General features: G+C 34.5%; 2 protein-coding genes across 3 annotated transcripts in view; one reads left to right on the forward strand and one right to left on the reverse strand.

Annotated features, from left to right (window-relative positions):
* The window catches only part of LOC145944442 (uncharacterized), a 50,986-nt gene that overhangs the window by 31,325 nt on the left and 7,641 nt on the right, over positions 1–12,020 (reverse strand). The window lies entirely within an intron of this gene.
* Brat (tripartite motif-containing protein brain tumor) overlaps positions 1–12,020 on the forward strand; it is a 114,311-nt gene that overhangs the window by 5,924 nt on the left and 96,367 nt on the right. The gene's annotated exons all lie outside the window — the stretch shown is intronic.

A 12,020-nucleotide genomic window follows, 5' to 3' on the forward strand; every position in this document is an offset into this window, starting at 1 on the left:
ATAAAGAAGGGAAAATCCCGCTCATAAAATCTCTTTGTTCCTCGAAAAACAAAATTCCTACTTCCTCTTTCCAACTCTCTTCTGGCAAATAATTAAATCTATAAACTCTTTGGTGAGATTTAATAATCTGAATGTATAAGTGGCGATTAAGTTAGCGTCGCCTTCAGCCTCGTTAAAAATTCGTAAAGAATCTGCCAGAGAACTCATAACTAATACTTACAATATTAATGAATAAAACATGCAATTGCTTGTTTTCAATTTTGATGATTACTAGATTGGTTCATTAGCAATGCAGGATATTCTCTCTCTCTCTCTCTATAAATAGCACGGATCGATTCGGATTAATTGGACCGATCTATAATTATAATTGTATGTATATGTATATAATATTTGTGTATTACCCAATCTTAATTTAATGTAGATTTCAGCACTTTAATAGACATTGACAGAACTATAATAATAATAATTATATATAATATGCAATATATATATACAGGCATATATATATATATATATATATATATCGCACTTCTTTATACTTTATTATTATTATTAGTATTATTATTATTATATTATTATATTTTTAAATGTGATTTACATTTTATTTATTATTAACTAATATATTATAATGAATATTAATTACTATCTAAATCTTGTTTTTCTTTTGCCATGATAATTATAATTTACGTTGAATTAAGCAGTTTAAGATACTAGTAAAGATAGTTAATTAGAAAACATGAGGAAATCATATTTCATACACACAGCCGTATTGACAAAAGAAGAGAACGATGACATAAGTATTGCGATACAATGCTACGCCCATATTTTACGAGGAAACCATATATATATCCAAAATCTTTACAATTTGTTGCCGATTTTGTTAATATATTATTATTAATAAATAAATAAGTTTATAAATATGTGTGTATGAAAAAGTTACTAATAGAAAGATATCTTTTTAAGATATCGTCGAAATTTCGTTAAATAAATAGTTCTGTTTACATATTTCTTATCTCCTCTTCATCAAAATCGAAATATTTTGAAAAGAAATTCTTCATGTTAAGAGACTGACTTTCAGAAGAACATCTTTATCGTCTATTCCAAACGTGTTTATGACGTGTCTATTTGAGAAATTGTTTGAAAAACGCTTGCAGGTATTTGAGATTATCCGAAATTACTCAGAAATTAAACGATAAAATATTCGATTCGATGCTGCATCTGATATCAGAAATTTCGGCGCATAAACGTCCCTAGATAACATCATATTTACGTACTCTCGTCTATATGTATTCCCATTTGGAATTACAGCCGAGCCATTGCATCGGAAGAAATCCACGTTACAATCTTTCCGTCCTAAACTGCAATTTAAATGCACGTTCTCAGTTACTATGCAGCTCCCGTGAAAATTCCATACGAAAATTCTAGATTCTATAGCAAAGAGTGCAAAAGCGAAACGGAATATATTATGTGAACGTACCATCTATCGAGCCACGTTTGGCCTATAAAGGTATTTGAAAAACTATTTGTAGAGATATATACAACTGAAATTTTCGAGGAAAACTTTAAGATGTCGCAAAGTAAAATATTTATACACCATATGCATACAACCCAGATAAAGACTTGCCAGATACAACAATCAAAAGGTGATACAGCTATCTGTCTTTTTTTCTACCTAAAGTTTCTCCGATTACTCCTATTGTGCATATAAAATTTTGACAATCGGTGGAAAACGAGCGCAAAGAGATATCTGTCTGATTATTTATCTGTCTTTCTTCTGGAAAGAGAGACGTGCCGCTGCTGCTGCGTCTTTGCATTCTTCGCTGTTCCATCGCTACGGAACCGCCACGTCCGGAGAAAAGAGAGGACGACGAAGGAGGTGGCAGGTAAACCAGTTTCTCCGAGCCCCGGCGGGACCCTCGGCTCGGGTCGAGGTCCCTCGAGGTGCCCTTCGTTCAAGAATTCCCAGGCCAAGATTCAGTCCGGTGTACCTTGCCCTGCACCGCGTCTAACGGTCTGTCTATTGTCCGCACCGAGGGCTTGGGGCCCGAAGGCCCCGAATCGCGATCTGGGCGCCCCAAGACCGCGCACCCTCTTTCCTCCCTCTTTCTTCTAGTCGCTCACTCGCACCATTCACGATACAAATGTAAAAGTCGCTTCGGAGAGGTGCCGTTACGAGATGAAATTGATATATTTTGTAATATAGATAAATGACGAGATAAAAGATATATGTAATTATTATTTTTTATATTAATTTTTTTAATCTTAATTTTCTAGAAAATTCTTATTTGTGCACAGAGAGAATTTTCTCTTAGAATTTACCCGGAAAATCATGGTAATCGTGGGACAATATGGTATGGAAAGAATTTTATAAGAATTTCTTTGATTAATATTTATCACAATAAAAATAATATCTATTACAATAAAATATAAAATATGTTTGATTAATTTTACTATGCAGTTTAGTAAAATTAATCAAACATGTTTTATATTTTATTGTGATAGATATTATTATTTTTATTGTGATAAATATTAATCAGAGAAATTCTCATAAAATTCTTTCCGTACAATATTGTCCCACGATTACCATGATTTTCAGGGTAAATTCTAAGATAAAATTCTCTCAGTGTGGATTATTAATAAAGTTTAAATTGAAAATTATACAAGACTGCATATCGAAATTAATATATTAAGCAATTAAATTTGTTTTCAAAATATATTGGTAAAATAGTAAAATAAAAATAAGATCAAATTTCTTTCCACAAGAGATCTTGACATTTTTGTGGACGTATATAAGACGTATTTTGCTACAAGTTATTCTTCTTGACAAAATTCGTAAGCTCACTGTTTCTTATGATGGCAAAAGGAGGGGAACAAGATTTCACGATCGTAGTTGACGAGTTCCCTCGTACAATCGAATGGAAGGTCATGATTACGGAAAATCTAAGTAATGGATTTCTTTGTCGAGTTCGATCTCTGCGGCAGATTCGTGATTTTACTTTTCCAGAGGGGATCCCTGGTTATAAAAATAGGCCTTCTACAAATGTATAGCGGTCCCCTCCGGACAAATTTACGAGTAAGTTGACAGTGCGAATAAGAGGACCTAAATTTATTAACGAATGTCGATACGTGCGGTCGGTTAGATACTGCGATTACAAAATATTCCCGGCGAGAGGGTAGATTTTCTGAGCGACCGGGGAAGTTTCTCCTTCGAATCGCGGCTATCAAAAGATGCATTCGTCCGAGGCTGGAACGGAATGCAGTCGACGGAATGCAACGTTGCACGGCCGCTACGGGCAGCGAGACGTATCACGAGGGATATAATGGTTGTGCCCCGACCAGGAAAGAAGGCGGATGGAAACGATGAGAGAAGGCGAAACGCGAGAAGCCGGGGAGATGTAGAGAGCGAGAGGTGCAGCGTGAGATGAAAGGGAAATGAAGGGTATAAAATGCAGATATGCTGATACAAGGAATTCAACGAGAATTCTACATGAGATCGAGGATCGTAACGAGTGAAAATGAAAAGGAAAAGTTATGAAAGGGGAATTGTAAAGTGACAGGAGAAATCTAAGAGAAAAAAGGAAGAAATATAGAGTATCCCTGAGAAAGATAGAACTTGAAAAAAAAACAATAAATTAAAAGTCCAAAGAAAAAGTTAAAAAATACATCGGACGGTTCGCACAGCAGAACAAAATGCTTATCCAATTTAAAACTTATCGAGAGATCGCGAGATGGGATAAAATAAAGTATACGAGAAAAAGCAGAAACTCGACGCGAACGACGACATGGACAAGACATAGCGGACAGTAATTAAAAGCGGAAGAAGCAATCTCTCTCTTAGAAAGAGTTGCGGCTACAGGAAGGAGAGAAGAAAAGCAAAAAAAAGGGACAAGACGGGAAGGACGGGAAGGACACTGCAAGAGAAAAGGAAAGGCGATTGCATGATCCGAAAGGGACACAGACCGGGACGGCCCAACCGCCTTCTCCGTTCCAGCGGAAAGGACGAAAGGGATAAGTGGAAGCGCAAACGCGCGGTGTGGGATAAGAGGAGGTCGACCTGGTCGACGTATGGCAGAGGGAAGGTGAAGGTGGGAAAGAGCGGCGGGGAAGGAAGAGGAAGAAAAAGGGAAGAGGATGGCTCGTTGGCTCTCCCGCGTCTCTGCGTGACTTCCACGAAGAGGGACCTCCGCGCGGTCTTGCAGTCTTCGTCTTCACAAGATCCTCCGCTCCGCTCCGCTCGGCACGACCCTGACGAGGGAGCGAAAGAGAAAAAGAGAGAGAAAGAGAAAGAGAGGTCTGGCACAAGCATTACGATCTAACTTCGTATTATTATACGCCTTATATGGCAATGCGCCATATATCACGACGCGAGTCGCTCAATCTTGCCGGGAGTCCGGACTCGGCTCCCAGCCAGGACGTCGTCGTTCGTTTTCAGTACACGTGTCCTTGAATGAATTCAATTGAAGACGCGGATCTGAGGACGTTCGCATCTCGAAAGAGTAGAGGTAGTATTTCTGTGTCGCCCGGTATTAACCTACTTGCTTTAGTAATCCGAATTAACTCCGAGAATTATTGAATTCAATTGAATTGCAATTTCAAACGATAAATATAATATTAAATATATAATATATTGCTCTCTATTTTTGTGTGCGTTTTATACGTAAAAAAATATGAGTACATTGAGAGAATTTTCTCTTAAAATTTACCCTGAAAATCATGGTAATCGTGGGACAATAACATATGGAAAGAATTTTATGAGAATTTCTCTGGTGAATATTTATCACAATAAAAATAATAATATCTATCACAATAAAATATGAAACATGTTTAATTAATTTTACTAAACTGCATGGTAAAACTAATTAAATATATTTTATATTTTATTGTAATAGATATTATTATTTTTATTGTGATAAATATTCATCAGAGAAATTCTCATAAATCAATTCTTATATTCTCATAAAACAATTCTTTCCATACCATATTAACCCACAATTACTATGATTTTCAGGGTAAATTCTAAGAGAAAATTCTCTCTGTGTAGAAATGCAAGTTCTATTACTATCATAAATTGAATGTATTTCTTTTATATAATAAAAAGAAATAGTTAATTAGAACATAGATGGCTTACAATTAGTGTGCAAGAAATCGTTAATATTATCTTTACTTTTGCAAAAAAATGAAAAGATATATAATTGTTCATATGATAGAATCTCTTCTCTTTAAAAACGATTATTAAAACTTAATTTTGAATATTTCACTGTAATATTCATTATACAGATTAATATTTATTAACATTCATTATTCAGATTGTTCCAAATCTGCCAGCATAACTCTTTAATTGCAACAAATTTAATTTATATTATCGTTATATAGGATAAAATTGCAATAAAAGATCATTTACAGCAATATTCATAGAATGATGACTACACAAAGTTATTATTTTACTAAAAGCATAACCACTTTGTTATAAATTTTGATGGAAAACGACAATTAATATTTTGATCCCGATATCAAACCAGTTCATGAATGCTTTTTGCTTATTCATAAACTTTCATTGTTTGTGTTTGTTTGTTTTTTTTCGTATATTATTTCGACACTCTCTCGCGTTTTTCCATCAACGGAAATGTATATAACTAACGAGACGAAGAATGCGCGATCTTAACGTTCAATCGTGTAGCTGCATAGAAGGCCGTCTTGGCCGAGGTCAAAACCAGTTTGGTCATCTTCCGAAAGAAAAGCAGCAGGGCAAGGCTTTTCCATAACCAGTTTCACTTGGCCTAGATATTCATGCCAATATATGTCGTTCCTGATCTAGACGCGCGAGCCTTTTAATGAGAATTCATCCTCACGGCATACAAATTATCTGATTGCACGAATGAATTTTCCACTTAGGCATCGATGCAAATACCTTAACGATAACGTTATTAGCTGAGGATCGAACGCAGACGCATGGATTGCGATGATCAAACTACTTTTCCGAGAGTTTCTAATTCAAATAATTTATAATACACAACAAATTGTCGAAATATTTAATGGCAATGTTGGAAGATTCGATTGTTGACGATGTTCAAATATCAAGGAAATTTCAAGCAAAAGTTAAATTTATTGCAAATAAAAATAAGCAGATTTTGCTTTCTTCCTTCTTATGTCGTCCAATTTTGCTATTTTACGTAATCAGATTTAAGATATATTTTCAGAATTAAAATATGTAAAGAATTGATGTTTGAAGAAATGAAAGTTTAAACTTGAAATTTTATGCATTCAAGTTTCGAATTTTGACGAATGAATTTCTATTCTTCAGATTCCAAAAATTTAACATTCAAACATGAAATTCGAACTATGCAATTGTTTAATCGCTGAAACAATTCGCATTTCAATATATGTATATCAAAATGAATAATAATTATAATGTGCACTTTGTAGATATCGATAAAATTATATCTCTTTCATTTTTCATCATTTACGTCGAATCTGTTACATTTATAGGATACGTTACATTAACGTTTGATTTTGTCATTTATATCTACCTTCACTTTCGCCCTCGCAATTTGTCAATCTGTCACTAGAAAACAAATGTCCCGTTAATTTTCGCGGATCAAAGGAAAATAGCGCGGACAATTCATTAATATCCCACCCGTCCATTGTGTATAAATTGTTCCTGGATGAAAAATTGCGCCAACTTTATTGCGATTCCCTCCTCGCGCCTCCGTGTCTTTCATCAGTATCTCAAAGGGTTGAAAACGAGGTGTCGTGGCGTGACCTCGTTCGCACAACCACCGGTTGCTTGTCGGAAGTCACTTGCGCGCGAGATAGAGGAGATAATTTTCTCTCTCTCGTGCCTTACACGGGAAGAATTCTCACAGCGTCTAACTGGAATATCCGAGCGATTCGTTACGCGATAATAAAATATTCGCCGGCACGCTCGCGATCGCTTTCACGATCGGATCGGCCGATCGGAGCTGCATTTCGGTCGTTTCTCGCCCGCGAGAGATTTCCGGCACCTAAGAATTTTACGTATACGAAACGACATCCGGTGTCTTACGTGGCGCGCGCCGCTTCCGGCTTGAGGAGGATCGTTAAACCGGAACAGAGAGACGCGTACGGAAGGAAATTGGTCGCGTCGACAGGATGCAACCTGATGCACGACGTGCTAAAATATCCGATACGCGGGGTAAAGCAGGGCCCAGAGAGGGAGATACTTGGCGATCGGATACCGGTTTTACGGGAAACTATTAGCTGTGCAAATCGCACGACGACACGCGCCTCGTCATTAATTACGCGCGTATGCGCAACCCCGTTATTCATTAGCGTAACAGCACCATAATGGTTCACGGAGGCAAATCTTTTTCTCCCTCCGATCGAAGTTCGATAATGTCATAATTAATGCTCACTCCTATTTCAAACTTGTTTTTTCTACATTTTACTTTTATATCCTATACGCTATTAAATACTAGAGTGTTTAATTAAATTATATTCCGCTATAATTATTCTTACTTTTCTTTAATTAAATCATTTAATTTTGAATACGATATCTCAGACTATATTTAACTTATTATAATATATATATATTAATGGTTATAACATACACTGAGAGAATTTTCTCTTAGAATTTATCCTGAAAATCATCGTGCGACAATAACGTATGGAAATAATTTTATGAGAATTTCTCTGATTAATGTTTATCAGTTTTATCACAATAAAAATAATAATATCTATCACAATAAAATATAAAACATGTTTGATTTTACTAAACTGCATAGTGATATTAATATTAATCAAAGAATTAATCAAATATTAATCAAAGAAATTCTCATAAAATTCTTTCCATACCATATTGTCCCACGATTACCATGATTTTCAGGGTAAATTCTAAGAGAAAATTCTCTCTGTGTACATTTTCTGGTAAAATTGACAAAAATTGATTCTAAATAGGAAACGTTTAAAATAAAATTAGATTGAAACGACATGAACCTCACGTCTATCTCCGAAGATCAGTTCGCTCACGTTATTTTTACGACGGTGTTTCGTGAATTAAATTTTAATCTTCTCGGAAACCGATAGAGCACTCGCGTTACTTGCACGATCGATCAATGTTAAAACGTGAATTACATAGAGGAAGTTAAGTCCGCTATAATTAAATAAAATATCAACTTATTGAACTAGGACGAGAAATCCCCTTATTTCCGTTGCAGGTCGAACTTTTGCAATCTTTGTCGGACATTATATAATTCTTAGTACAAAGAGTTGATTATTTTGTTTCCTTTCTCTCTCTCTCTCATAATTCCTATTTCGCTATAAATAAAATTTTAAAATATTTAAATGTAACTTTTTTTTAAATGGATCATTTTTTTCTTTTATAAATAAAAGCAAAATTTCGCATTTAAGAAACATCGAAAAACAATTTCCGTGTCTTTCCGTTTCCAGCACTAACCTCTTTAATCCACGCCGTACCTTTCACCGCGAGAATGCCAATTCGGATTACGATACGCGGTCATATTTATGACATCACGAGGCCGAGACGGGAATAAACGAAAGTTGCAGGATTACTCTCACTCTCGTCACCCAAACGGGGGACTCGTTTCTTATATGTGTAACAACAACATCGAGGAGAGTGCGAGAGAAAATGCATCTTAAGCTTTCTTTATTGCGACTCCTCCTTCCGTAAATGCAAAATATCTGCATGTATTTCTTAAAAATGATTATTTTTATCGGGTATCTCATTATTTTATTGCAGCGCAAGTTTGACCGCTTACTTTCATATTTTGCACTATCTGAATCTTAATACTTTGTCCCAGATACAACTTGTTATGAGACAAAAAACTGCTCTTTTTACAATTGCACAATATCCTTTCTTTACTACATTTGAATATCATCATTAATGATTTTGTATATTATCATTGATTAAGCCTAACAGTAGCACAAAGAAGAATATTACAAAAATATTTCATTATTTAATTATTCAATTTTTCCACTGAAATGTTTTTGTTCTGCTTATGATTGTTTATAATTTTTATGCACATTAATTTTTTATACAATATAATTGTATTTTTCTGTAAATCTAATGTGTAAATCCTTCAAAATATAATTTTTAATTTTTAATATAATATTTAATTGAAAAGTATATTTTTGAGATAATTAAATCATGAAATAATTGATATATTTTCCCCGCGCGCACACAATTACATATCTTTGATTCGGCTATGCTTGAATGAATTTGATCTCGTTACTTAGATTACAGTTGGTTAGAGGAAAGGGGAATCACTAAGCAGAGTTAATTAAGCGAGGGGTTGTTAGTAATATTGACTCTTCGTGTTTGTCGGGATTAAACGCGAAATGAAAGGAAAAAGAGATATAAAGCGCTTTAGATAAGTTTTGCAAAAAAGAGTACGCATCAGTGAGAGTGCACTATAAAATTAACGCAAAGCTAAGCTTTTGCTTATACTGAAAACAGGTCAGGTCGGGTCAGATTAAATGCCCGACCACCAGCTTTTAAAATAAAATCGCACAGAACGCATTCATATGTGGAGAATTCTTAGAGTATATTTTAATTTTTTATAAACGTGTCGTTTAATTTTTTGAAACATATAGAAGAATATATTTTCAATCTGCTTGTACCTCTTGAAAATCCTACGTACAATTTTTAAGTATCGACTTACTGAAATTTCCATTTTATCTTCTATTTATTTTTCTATAGATTAGATTTTTGTAATAACGAGATACAGATTTTATTATTTACTCTAAATTATATGAGATGACATCCAGAATTTGCGAGTCTTTTATTTATTTTAGTTGTTTCATTTTATTAATATCTAATTTTAATAACAAATTTGCAATAGATTGATATGGATTCGGGGCATTGAAGGTGCAACATCCAAATCAAAGACAGAGAGCATATCAGTGTGCATTTAATATTTGATGATAGTAACCGCTATGCGCGTGTTTCCCAGGATTTACGAAATACCGGAGTGCATAATGCATTAGATTACAATCAAACGTTGTATGATTCTAATACGTAATTTTATTGATCTACGCCGATCTGACGCATAAAAGGTTGTCGAAACATTCCGAGTCCACGCGCACACGCACGTGAGCGGAAAAAGGTAGCAAAATATTTTTCTGCCTGCTATCGATTATAATTTGTTGCCATTGCACTTACTTGGTATGTCTGCAGATGCGTAATAATATTCAAACCGTGGAAGAGAAGAAGTCCAAAGATGCGTTGAATCAGCGACGCGACAACGTGACTTCGTTGTATAAACTTCTGAAAAAAATATCACAACGATGAATTACATTGTCAATCGAAATAGCATATTGACTCGAAAGTATTTCCGTAATTTGTTCACGGAATTCGTTATTTCCTCTAACGAGACCACATAAATAAAAAGAAATTTTACATTTATCTAATAAAGCTAATAAAGCTATATTTTACGCACATACATATATTGATGTGCTTATTATTTATACATACTTATACATTTATATTATTATAATTATATAAAATATTATATATAATAATAATATATAATAAATATACAAAATATTTATTAAATGGAATATTTATATATAATAAATATATTTATTATATATATTAAATAAATTATATTATATATAAATAATATTTATATATAATAAATTTATTTATTATAATAAATAATTAATATTTATTATATGGAAAATCTTTAAAAAAAACTTTGTATTATAATTTTATTTATACTCGGAAGTTTTCTTTTTACTAAAGTATAATTAAAAGAAGATAAAAAGTATTTACAGGATTAAAGCTGAATTAAAAACAAATATGTAAATACAAAAAAAACAGAAACATTCTCTTCTGATTAATGTAATAAATTTGACTTTAACACACATTTTTAAATCTCAATTTCTCAGTCTCAATAGATTATATGTTTTTTTTTATAAATCAGTATTGTATGAAAAACAAAAATATTTTAGGCAAGACAAAACAAAATTCAATCCTAAATTTCATCAATGTAGCTTTTTCAATCTATTAACCTAACCTAACCCTAACCTAATACATATAAATAATATTCTAAATATATCAAATAATTAATTTTGCTGTACTTACAATTATTTAGACACATGTGCAAATGAAATAAGTTATAATTAAAGAAAGGATCTGCAGGATAGAAGAATTTGGAGGAAATCTATAAAATGCTGTTCACGCGATTTTAATTTTAGGAATATAGAAAAGAGAGAGAGAGAGAGAGAGAGATGTGAAACGGAGGATTCTAGCGCCTCGAAGTTAGCTGTTTCAATGAGAAATGAATTTTTGCGAATAACGAAACGATGCGAAGTATGTTCGAACGGGACTCATGATATCGTGTACTCGGAAATCAAGTGCAGCAAGCTATAAGTTTCGCAAAGATTACAAGTCCGAAGCATTATATCCTTCACTCGGATCGAAGAATATTATTGCGCAAGAGAAATGATATGCTCCGCTTCGCGATTGATCCTTTATGGTTATGTTATGAACTCGTTCATTATTAGCGTACTCTAATCTAACAATCCAACGTAAGATTCCACAATATATCATTCCCCTTTCTTCCGAGCCGTCGAAATTAATACGTACGTTTATCAACATATTGAATTGTCATATCTTTTTGGCTTACCTCACGAGAAAAATCACGGAGCAAAAATTTTCTCCTTCCAAAATAAATTGACCTTATTGAGACGCGATCACCCACGCAATGTCACGCCGCCGCCGTCGCCGCCGCCGGCGCTCGAGCCGGCGAGCCGAGCGCGGCCGAGCTTAGCCGAGCGCGGCCGAAGCCGACGAGAAGAGACGCGCGCGAGCGGCGTCGGGTGTGTACGGAGCGCGCGCTGGCAGGAGAGAGAGAGCGATCGTTGTTCGAAAAGTCAAATTTCTCTCGCGTACGTCGCGAATTGTCGTGTCCGGGAAACGCGTGTGTGCTCGTTTCGGCGCGGATATTCGCACGTGTGCACGATCAACGTCGTCGCGAGTCTCGCTCGGAATTACTCAGTACTCTGCGTTGATACCACTGCTT

The sequence above is a fragment of the Prenolepis imparis genome, unplaced genomic scaffold, assembly GCF_030444845.1.
Source record: "Prenolepis imparis isolate NDT839.2.m4 unplaced genomic scaffold, iyPreImpa1.0 SCAF_1, whole genome shotgun sequence".
Classification (NCBI taxonomy): domain Eukaryota; kingdom Metazoa; phylum Arthropoda; class Insecta; order Hymenoptera; family Formicidae; genus Prenolepis; species Prenolepis imparis.